General features: G+C 49.9%; 1 pseudogene; it reads right to left on the bottom strand.

Moving 5' to 3' along the window:
* Positions 1-463: 463 nt before the first annotated feature.
* Positions 464-1,672, bottom strand: LOC112078240 (nerve growth factor-like; annotated as a pseudogene).
* Between the last annotated feature and the right edge of the window lie 9,844 nt (positions 1,673-11,516).

The raw sequence follows: 11,516 nt of genomic DNA, 5'->3' as shown, positions 1-11,516 counted from the left end.
GGCTGGTCGGATACAGGTGAGTGTGTGTGTGGAAGTGTGTCTGTGTGTGGGAGTGTGTCTGTGTTTGTCTGTGTGTGGGAGTGTGTCTGTGTGTGGGAGTGTTCTGTGGCCTGTGTGTGGGAGTGTGCCTGTGTGTGGGAGTGGTGTCTGTGTGTGGGAGTGTGTCTTGTGTGGGAGTGTGCTGTGTGTGGAGTGGGTCTGTGTGTGGGGGAGTGTGTCTGTTGCCTGTGTGTGGAGTGTCTTGGTGTGTGGAGTGTGTCTGCTGTGTGGGAGTGTGTCTGTGTGTGGGAGTGTGTCTGTGTGTGGAGTGTGTCTGTGTGCCTGTGGTGTGGGAGTGTGTCTGTGTGTGGGAGTGGTCTGTGTGTGGGAGTGTGTCTGTGTGTGGGAGTGTGTCTGTGTGTGGAGTGGTCTGTGTTTGGAGTGTGTCTTGTGTGGGAGTGGTCTGTTGTGCTGTTGTGTGGGAGTGTGCCTGTGTGTGGAGTGTGTCTGTGTGTGGGAGTGTGTCTGGTGTGGGATGTGTTCTGTGTGTGGGAGTGTGTCTGTGTGTGGGAGTGTGTCTGTGTGGCCTGTGTGTGCCTGTGTGTGGGAGTGTGGTCTGTGTGTGGGAGGGGAGTCTAACACTACAATACATCTGTAGTGGCTGTTTCAATGTTTCAAAAATGTCAGACTGTGCAATCGGTGTTGTTGTGTTGTGTGTGTTGTGTATATATGGGTCCATCGTCCTAGGGGTGAGAGGTCAGTGCCTCCAGGACTTGCGGCTGAGGACACACACACACGCTGCGTTGATGCGTATCAGCCTCCACGCCGTCTGCTCCTTGAACTTGGTGAGCGCACGCACGAACGTGTGTGTGTTGGTGCAGTACGAGTTCAGTGCCGGCTGTCGAGTGCGACACCCTGCTTTAGAACTGGCCCCTCCCCAGCTCCCCCCCCAGGGGTGTGGCCACGCGGCAGGTGGTCTCGTAGAGAAACTGTCTCTTGCGGACGTTGTGCTATCTTCACCTCTGGTAGAACCCCACCTCGTTGCCGGCGATGTCCGTGGCCTTGGTCAGGTTCCCCAACCACACGCTGACGCTGTCGCACACGGAGTATTCCCCCGGTGCATGGGCTGCCCCCCGCTCTCCGCCTCACCCTCACTCCCCCATCCCCCACCCCTCCTCCTCATCCCCTGTCTCCCCCCCAAGGGTGTGGTGAGACGGGGGTACGCCGCTGAAGACGACGCGCGGTGAGGTGCGGTACTTCGCTTTGCTGAACAGTTTGGGGTCCACCTCCGGGATGGAGGGGGTAGATGAGGAGTCTGTCTCAGAGTGGCCCAGGGAAGAGCTCCTGTCCTGGGGTAGAGAGGCTGGTCTGTGGGCCTGTCTGGCCGGCTGGGTCTCTGCTGAGTCTCCCTGTCTGCTGCTGGCTGCTCCTGCTGAGGTGACACTGACAGGCGGGCCGTCCGCTGCTGTTCTGCTCTGCCATTGGCTGCTGTGTGTTGTTCTGCACTGTGATTGGCAGCCACCGGCCAGGGCCCCGTCCATGTTCAGTACAGCCTGGATGCCAATGAGCAGGAGCACCAACAGCAACGACCTCATGGGCACACGTCCTGTCAACAACAACACACGTCCTGTCAACAACAACACACCCTTTCAACAACAACACACGCCTTCAACAACAACACACCCTGTCAACAACAACACACCCTGTCACAACAACACACCCTGTCAACAACAACGAAAGTCTTGTCAACAACAGCACACGTTCTGTCAACAACAACACACAGTCATAGCAACAACAACCCACGTTCTGTCAACAACAAACACACGTCATGTCAACAACACCACATGTCCTGTCAACAACAAACACACGTCCTGTCAAACAAACAACACACGTCCTGTCAACAACAACACACGTCATGTCAACAACACACACGTACAGTCAACAACAACCACGATCCTGTCAACAACAACAACACGATCATGTCAACAACAACACACGTCCTGTCAACAACAACACACGTACCGTCCAACAACAATACACGTCATGTCAACAACAACACACGTCCTGTCAACAACAACACACGTCCTGTCACAACAACAACGTCTGTCAAAACATACACGTCCATGTCAACAACAACACACGTCATGTCAACAACAACACCGTCCTGTCAACACAAACAATGTCATGTCAACAACAACACACGTCCTGTCAATAACAACACACGTCATGTCAACAACAACACACGTCCTGTCAACAAACAACACACGTCATGTCAACAACAACACACGTCCTGTCAAAACAACACACGTTCATGTCAACAACAACACACGTCCTGTCAACAACAAACACTTGTCCTGTCAACAACAACACACGTCATGCAACAACAACACACGTCCTGTCAACAACAACACCACCTGTCAACAACAACACACGTCCTGTCAACAACAACACACGTCCTGTCAACAACAACACACGTCCTGTCAACAACAACACACGTCCTGTCAACAACAACACACGTCCTGTCAACAACAACACACGTTCTGTCAACAACAACACACGTCATGTCAACAACAAACACACGTCCTGTCAACAACAATACACGTCATGTCAACAACAATACACGTCATGTCAACAACACCACACATCATGCAACAACACAACACACGTCCTGTCAACAACAGCACACGTCCTGTCAACAACAACACACGTCCTGTCAACAACAACACACGTCATGTCAAAACAACCCACGTTCTGTCAACAACAACACACGTCCTGTCAACACAACACCCACGTTCTGTCAACAACAACACACGTCCTGTCAACAACAACACACGTCATGTCAACAACAACCCACGTTCTGTCAACAACAAATCACGTCCTGTCAACAACAACCCACGTTCTGTCAACAACAATACACGTCATGTCAACAACAACACGTCCCTGTCAACAAACAACCCACGTTCTGTCAACAACAATACACGTCCTGTCAACAACAACACACGTCAGGTCAACAATAACAACACAAGTCCTGTCAATAACAACACAAGCCCTGTCTACAACAACACACGTCCTGAAACAGTTCCAGATTAAATTAAACACAGTGCCATAGACACAGATACATTAACACAGTGCCATAGACACAGATACATTAACACAGTGCCATAGACACAGATACATTAACACAGTGCCAAAGACACAGATACATTAACACAATATGGACTCTGTGTTCTATGAATCCTCTTCACAGACATAGAACATGAGTGGGCATTGACCAGACGACAGCTAGAGTCAGTAGTGTGTGTTAGAGTGAAATATACAATACATTACAAAAACCCTCCAAAAACTACTTATGTAGTAATTTAAAKAATTTTTACTTAAGTACTTTAAACTCTTGATACTCAAACCCTTGACAGTCGACACACCAGATGTATGTCTTTGAGCCAATGCGTTTTAAATCATACACTCAAGAAGTTATAAAGATAATTTAGTTGCGAATGTCAACCTGCAGTACCCCGGTCGGCCTTCAACTAGATTTACTCAATGAGAGGGGGCAGCACTGAGCTAGCAACGTCACTTCCTGGAGTATCTCAAACTGCACATGTTATATATCCTGAGACACCATCTTAACTGACTTCATTTGGCTTCGATGCGCTACTGAGTCGTCACATATGAATGAATGGTGACACGTGATTAATGGCTTTGTCCGTTCATATATACAGTCATTGGATATAACACACAAAGGCACACATTAAAAACATGTGGTTTGTGGCTGGGCTCAGTCCATACACATACTACTCTCTGCATACTTGACCTGTAACCTGCCCTCCGCAAGCATGTGATTGGTGGAATTTCTGAGTGAATGTTTGACAGGAATGTAGCCTGGAATAGAAGGAGCTGGCTAGGCCCTCCCAGTCTCTCTCTAAGACCAGCTGGCTAGGCCCTCCCAGTCTCCCTCTAGGACCAGCTGGCTAGGCCCTCCCAGTCCCTCTAGGACCAGCTGGCTAGGCCCTCCCAGTCTCTCTCTAGGACCAGCTGGCTAGGCCCTCCCAGTCTCCCTCTAGGACCAGCTGGCTAGGCCCTCCCAGTCTCTCTCTAGGACCAGCTGGCTAGGCCCTCCCAGTCTCTCTCTAGGACCCAGCTGGCTAGGCCCCTCCCAGCTGGCTAAGCCCTCCCAGTCTCTCTCTAGGACCAGCTGGCTAGGCCCTCCCAGTCTCTCTCCTAGGACCAGCTGGCTAGGCCCTCCCTGTCTCCTCTCTAGGACCAGCTGGCTAGGCCCTCCCAGTCTCTCTCTAGGACAGCTGGCTAGGCCCTCCCAGTCTCTCTCTAGGACCAGCTGGCTAGCCCTCCCAGTCTCTCTCTGGACCAGCTGGCCCTCCCAGTCTCTCTTCAGTACCAGCTGGCTAGTCCTCCCAGCTCTCTCTAGACCAGCTGGCTAGGCCCTCCCAGTCTCTCTCTAGGACCAGCTGGCTAGGTCCTCCCAGTCTCTCTCTAGGACCAGCTGGCTAGGCCCTCCCAGTCTCTCTCTAGGACCAGCTGGCTAGGCCCTCCCAGTCTTCCCTCTAGGACCAGCTGGCTAGGCCCTCCCAGTCTCTCTCTATGACCAGCTGGCTAGGTCCTTCCAGTCTCTTTATAGACCAGCTGGCTAGGTCCTCCAGTCTCTCTCTAGGACCAGCTGGCTAGGCCCTCCCAGTCTCTCTCCAGTACCAGCTGGCTAGTCCTCCCAGTCTCTCTCTAGGACCAGCTGGCTAGGCCCTCCCAGTCTCTCTCTATGTCCAGCTGTAGGCCCTCCCAGTCTCTCTCCAGGACCAGCTGGCTAGCGCCTCCCAGTCTCTCTCTAGGACCAGCTGGCTAGACCCTCCAGTCTCTCTTCAGTACCAGCTGGCTAGGCCCTCCCAGTCTCTCTCTATGTCCAGCTGGCTAGGCCCTCCCAGTCTCTCTCTAGGACCAGCTGGCTAGACCCTCCCAGTCTCTCTTCAGTACCAGCTGGCTAGGCCCTCCCATCTCTCTCTATGTCCAGCTGGCTAGTCCTCCAGTCTCTCTCTAGGACCAGCTGGCTAGGCCCTCCCAGTCTCTCTCTAGGACCAGCTGGCTATGAGCCCTCCCAGTCTCTATCCAGAACCTGCTGGCTAGGCCCTCCCTGTCTCTCTCTAGACCAGCTGGGCTAGGCCCTCCCAGTCTCTCTCCAGTACCAGGTGGCTAGGCCCTCCCTGTCTCTCTCTAGGACCAGCTGGCTAGGCCCTCCCAGTCTCTCTCTATTGACCAGCTGGCTAGCCCTCCCAGTCTCTCTCTAGGACCAGCTGGCTAGGCCCTCCCAGTCTCTCTCTATGACCAGCTGGCTAGGCCCTCCCAGTCCCTCTCTATGTCCAGCTGGCTCTCCCTGTCTCTCTCCAGTACCAGCTGGCTAGCCCTCCCAGTCTCTCTCTATGACCAGCTGGCTAGGCCCTCCCAGTCTCTCTCTAGGACCAGCTGGCTAGGCCCTCCCAGTCTCTCTCTAGGACCAGCTGCTAGGCCCTCCCAGTCTCTCTCCAGGACCAGCTGGCTAGGCCCTCCCGGTCTCTCTATAGGGCCAGCTTGCTAGGTCCTCCCAGTCTCTCTCTAGGACCAGCTGGCTAGGCCCTCCCAGTCTCTCTCCAGACCAGCTGGCTAGGCCCTCGCAGTCTCTCTCTAGGACCAGCTGGCTAGGCCCTCCCTGTCTCTCTCCAGTACCAGCTGGCTAGGCCCTCCCAGTCTCTCTCTAGGACCAAGCTGGCTAGGCCCTCAAAGTCTCTATCCAGAAACCTGCTGGCTAGACCCGCCGAGTCTCTCTTCAGTACCAGCTGGCTAGGCCCTTCCAGTCTTCTCTCTAGGACCAGCTGGCTAGGCCCTCCCAGTCTCTCTCCAGGACCAGCTGGCTAGGCCCTTCCAGTCTCTCTCTATGACCAGCTGGCTAGGCCCTCCCAGTCTCTCTCTAGGACCAGCTGGCTAGGCCCTCCCTGTCTCTCTCCAGGACCAGCTGGCTAGGCCCTCCCAGTCTCTCTCCAGGACCAGCTGGCTAGGTCCTCCCAGTCTCTCTCTAGGACCAGCTGGCTAGGTCTCCCAGTCTCTCTCTAGGACCAGCTGGCTAGGCCCTCCCTGTCTCTCTCCAGTACCAGCTGGGTAGGCCCTCCCAGTCTCTCCCAGGACCAGCTGGCTAGGTCCTCCCAGTCTCTCTCTAGGACCAGCTGGCTAGGTCCTCCCAGTCTCTCTCTAGGACCAGCTGGCTAGCCCTCCCTGTCTCTATCCAGAACCTTGGCTAGACCCCGCCCAGTCCTCTCTTCAGTACCAGCTGGCTAGGCCCTTCCAGTCTCTCTCCAGGACCAGCTGGCTAGGCCCTCCCAGTCTCTCTCCAGGACCAGCTGGCTAGGCCCTTCCAGTCTCTCTCTATGACCAGCTGGCTAGGTCCTTCCAGTCTCTCTCTATGACCAGCTGGCTAGGTCCTTCCAGTCTCTTTATAGGACCAGCTGGCTAGGTCCTTCCAGTCTCTCTCCAGGACCAGCTGGCTCGTCCCTCCCCGAGCCTTTGAAAAAAAAACATGTAACCCTCCAAAATGATCATTAAAGAAAATAGCAGAGAATATTACATTTGTCTTTAGTAGGCTGTCAATGTTGCAGTAGTAACTTCTGTCAGATCAACCCGTGGTTGACCACTACTGCTGTCGTTCATACCACATTCATGTTATCCACTAGAGGGCAGCATTTACCAATTCAGTGGTTAAGGGCCGTCCACACCAAGGACCGTAACTAGAACGATAAATTATACATAACTAGAAATCATTGGCGAGCATCCACACAAGAGGAAAGTTGATAATTCTCCAGTATCCTACACCTGTCAGTCAACTGCTCAAAGCATCCTACTGCACGCTGTAGGAATATTAATGCAGTGGTGACACAGACCGTTCGCCGGGTCAGGGCGTTTCTGTCATCAGCGCAACAATATTATCATCGCTGTCTGTCATCAGCGCAACAATGTTATCATCGCTGTCTGTCATCAGTGAAACAATGTTATCATCGCTGGCCAGTGATGCACTCTCTCTGCAGCTTCCCCCAACAGTTCTTTGGCCCAGGCCTATTTTACATTCAGCCATTACCAAGAGCAAGCCTGCCTCTCTCCAATGAAAAGCCTATTGGGCCTAATATAAAATATACTAGAAAATACCTGTCCTATAGCTTCTCATGAGATTTCACCAGAAGAGGGTTAACGGAGGGGCTTCCTTAGCCTATAGCTGACTGCGCAACTGAAGGAGAGGGGCTTGAGTTGTGTAGCAGAAGAAGCTAAATATTAGCTAGATATCAGGCCACTCATTAGGGAAATATTAGGGCTATAAATATTTACCTGTGTAGGTGTCAGAGCGGTGTGTGGTGTCAGAGATGTGTGGTGTCAGAGATGTGTGTCTCAGAGTTGTGTGTCTCAGCGCTGTGTGTTGTCAGAACTGTGTCTGGTGACAGAGCTGTGTCTGGTGTCAGATCTGTGTCTGGTGTCAGATATGTGTCTGGTGTCAGATCTGTGTCTGGTGTCAGATCTGTGTCTGGTGTCAGAGATGTGTCTGGTGTCAACGATGTGTCTGGTGTCAGATCTGTGTCTGGTGTCAGATCTGTGTCTGGTGTGTCAGAGACGCGTGTCTGTATGTCAGATATGTCTGGTTCAGAGATTGTCTGTGGTCAGAAGATGGTCTCGTGCAGAACGTGTCTGTATCAGATGAACTGCTGCTGGTGTCAGAGATGGTGTCTGCGTGTCAGAACTTTCTGTAGGAACGGTTGTGTCAGGAGTGTTGGTCAGATCATGATGTTCAAGCTGGTGCTCTGTGACAGAGCTGTGTCTGGTCAGTCAGAATGTGCTCTGGTGTCAGAGAATAACATGGCTTAAGAAGTTTTTCTTGTGCGAAGATTGGATTTTGTCTAGTGATGTCGACACCCTCCTATTTTCGCTTTGTTGAAGTAGTGTAGATTACCGAACTAAGCGTGTAAAGCTATGTAGAGAGCGTTACTGACAAGCTTGTATAGGAGGTCTACCTGAACTAGCGCTTGTAGTATAGAGGTCTACCTGAACTAGCTGGTAGAAGAGCCCTGTAGGTAGAAGGTTCTCAACTGCTATGTGATCACCTACGTGTAGTGTATGAGGTCTACTGATAGTGTAGAGAGTTACGAACGCTGTAGGTAGAAGGTCTACCTGAACTAGCTGTAGTTTGAGGTCTACCGTCTACGTGTTAGAGGTCTTCCTGTATGTAGAGGTCTAACTGAAACTAAGCTGTAGTAGTGAGTGACCTACCTGAACTAGCTGTAGTGTGAGGTTACTGTAGTGATACGAGTCTAGACTGACAAGCTGTATGTGTAGAGTCTACCCTAAACTAAGCTGAGTGTAAGCTCTGTGAGAGGTTACTGCAACTGCGGAGATATGAACTAGCGTAGTTAGAGGTCTACTGAACTAGCTGTAGCGTAGAGTCTACCTGAAACTAGGTAGTGTAGAGGTCTACCTGAACTAGCGTAGTTAGAGATCCTACCTGAAGCGTAGGTCTTCTGAATAGCTAGATAGAGTCTACTGAACCTTATGTAGAGGTCTACCTGAATAGTTAGTAGAGGTTCTACTCTGAACTAGCTGTAGTTAGGACTGGTAGAGCTACCTGAACTAGCTGTAGTGTAGAGACGCTACTGAAGCTATGCTGTAGTGTAGAGGTTCTTACCTGAACTACGCTGTAGTGTAAGGTCTACCTGAAACAGTGCTAGTTTAGAGGCTACCTGAATAGCTGTAGTATAGAGCCGCCTCTAAATACCTGAACTAGCTGTAGTGTAGAGTCTACCTGAACTAGCTGTAGTAAGGTATAAGAGGTGAGGTCTACCTGAACTAGCCTGTAGTAATAGAGTTCTACCTAACCTAGCTGTATAAGAGGTCTACCTGAACTAGCTATGTAGTTACTCAAGCTATAGGTCTACCTGAAAACTAGCTGTAGTGTAGACGTCTACTGAACTAGCTGTAGTGTAGAGGTCTACCTGAATACTAGTAGAGCCTGTAGTGTAGAGGTCTAACTACTGTAGTGTAGAGGTCAACCCTATAATAGGGTCTACCGAGTCTAACTTGTGCTATAATGAGATTAAAAAGTTGAGTGGGGGTCTACCTGTAGTGTAGGTCTACTAGCTGTATGTAAGTCTACCTGATAGCTAGTAGTGGTAGAGGTCTACCTGATTAGCGTAGTGTAGAGGTCTAACCTAGAACTAGCTGTATTTAGCGGTCTACCTGCACTAGCGTAGTCTGTAGAGTACCTTAATGTATGAGAGGTCTACCTGAACTAGCGTACGTGAGAGGTCACCTGCACTAGCTGTAGTGTAGAAGGTATTCCTGTAGTGAGGTCTAACCTGAAACTAGCTGTAGTGTAGAGGTCTACCTGTCAGTATAGAGGTCTCCTAGACTAGCGTAGGTAGAGATCACCTAACTAGCTGCTAGTTGTAGAGCTACCTGAACTAGCTGAGTATAGAGGTCTACCGTAGTTGTAAGGTCTACCTGAAGCTAGCTGGTAGTATAGAGTTACTGAACTAGCTGTGCTAAAGGTTCTAACCTGAACTAGCTGGTGTAGCGGTTACCTGACTAGTTAGTCGTATACCTGAACTATGAGGTCGTGTAGAGTCTACTATGAATAGAATGTAGTGTAGAGGTCACCGATAGCTTGTTAGAGGTTTACCTGGTAAGACTACGTCTAGCGTATGTAGAGGTCTCCTGAACACCTTAGTATTGAGGTCTACCTGAACTACTAGTCGTGTACGATGTTTCTACCTGTAGGTAGAGGTCTACCTGAACTATGTAGTATAGAGTCTACCTGAACTAGTCTGTAGTGTAGAGTTACCTAGTAGTGTAGAGGTCTACTCGAACTTAGCTGTAGGTGAGAGACCTACCTGAACTAGCTGAACGTTTAGAGGTCTAAACGATTGTAAGTTACTATCGTAGTGTAGAGGTCTACCTGAATAGCTTAGTGTAGACCTACTGAACTCGCCTGTGTGTGAGGTCACTGAACTAGCTGGTAATGATAGAAGACTCTACCGGAGAGCTCAGTAGATACGACAGCGGATAGAGCACCTAGTAGAGACTACTATATGCGAGTAGTAGTCTACCTGAAACTACGCTGTAGTGTAGAGGTCTACCTGAACTATGTATAGTATAGAGGTCATACCGAACTAGCTTGTAGTGTTAGAGGTCTACTGCACTAGCTGTAGGTAGAGTCTTCTGTAAGTTGTAGTGTATCTACCTGAACGCTGAGTGTAGAGGTTACCTGCACTAGCTGTAGTTGTAGATCGGTCTACCTGTAGTGTAGAGGTCTACCTGAACTAATGTGAGTGTAGAGGTCACTGTAGTATAGAGTCTAACCTGAACTAGCGAGTGTAGAGGTCTACCTGAACTAGCTTAGTGTGAGATCTACCTGAACTAGCTGTAGTAGTAGAGGTCTACCTGAACTAGCTGTAGTATAGAGGTCACCTTAGTGGTAGAGGTCACTAACTGGCTGTGTATAGAGGTCTACCTTAACTAACCGAGTCTCTGTATTGTGTGATAGGAGTCTACCTAACTAGCTGTAGTTAGAGTGTACCTGAACTAGCTTAGTTGTAGAGTACCTGAACTTAGAGTAGTGTAGGGTCTAACCTGAACTATTAGTGTAGAGTGACTGATACGGGTGTAGTCTTGTAGAGGTCTACCTGAACAGCTGTGTGTAGAGGATTAACCTGAAACTACCTGTAGTATAGAGTTCTGTTCTGTGGTATCCTTAGGTGTTCTACACTGTTAGGTCTGAAACTTGTAGAGCACATGTAGGAGGTCATAAACGCTGTTTAGTGTAAGGACTACTAACTCGATGTAGACTACATAGCTTATGTAGAGCTAGTAGTAGAGTCTACCAACTACGTAGGTCCTGTAGTGTAAGAGGTACTATACAGCTGTAGTGTAGAGGTCTACCTGAACTAGCTGTAGATGTTACTCTAGCTTAGAGACTCTGCGATGTATTGCCTGAACTAGCTGTAGGTAGAGGTCTACCTGAACAGCCTGTAGTGTAGGTAGTAGATGTCTACCTGACTAGCTGTATGTAGAGGTTCTACCGAATCTGTATGTAGAGGTCTACTGAACTAGCTGTAGTGTAGAGGTCTTACCTGTAAATCTGTAAGGTCACTGTAGTGTAGAGGTCGTACTGAACTAGCTGTAGTGTAGAGGTCTTACCTGAATATACCTGTAGTATATAGCTACCTGAACTAGCGTGTAGTAGTGTAGAGTCTTACCTGACTAGCCTGTAGTGTATAAGAGGTCTACTGATAGCAGGTTAGGTACTAGTGTAGAGGTCTACCTGAACTAGCTAGTGGTAGAGTATGAAGCTAGTGGAGTCTACCTGATCGGAGGACCTGTAGTAGTAGGTCTACCTGAACTAGCTGTGAGTATAGAGGTTACTACTGTAGTGTAGAGGTTCTAACCTATAACTATGCTGTAGGTAGAGGTCTACCTGAAATAGCTGAGTGTAGAGGTCTACTGAACTAGCTGTAGTGGTAAGGTCTACC

Source organism: Salvelinus sp. IW2-2015, unplaced genomic scaffold (assembly GCF_002910315.2).
Source record: "Salvelinus sp. IW2-2015 unplaced genomic scaffold, ASM291031v2 Un_scaffold5436, whole genome shotgun sequence".
In the NCBI taxonomy this organism is placed as follows: Eukaryota; Metazoa; Chordata; class Actinopteri; order Salmoniformes; family Salmonidae; genus Salvelinus; species Salvelinus sp. IW2-2015.
The sequence above is the reverse complement of the archived record's forward strand: the minus strand, read 5'-3'. Positions and strand labels throughout refer to the sequence as shown.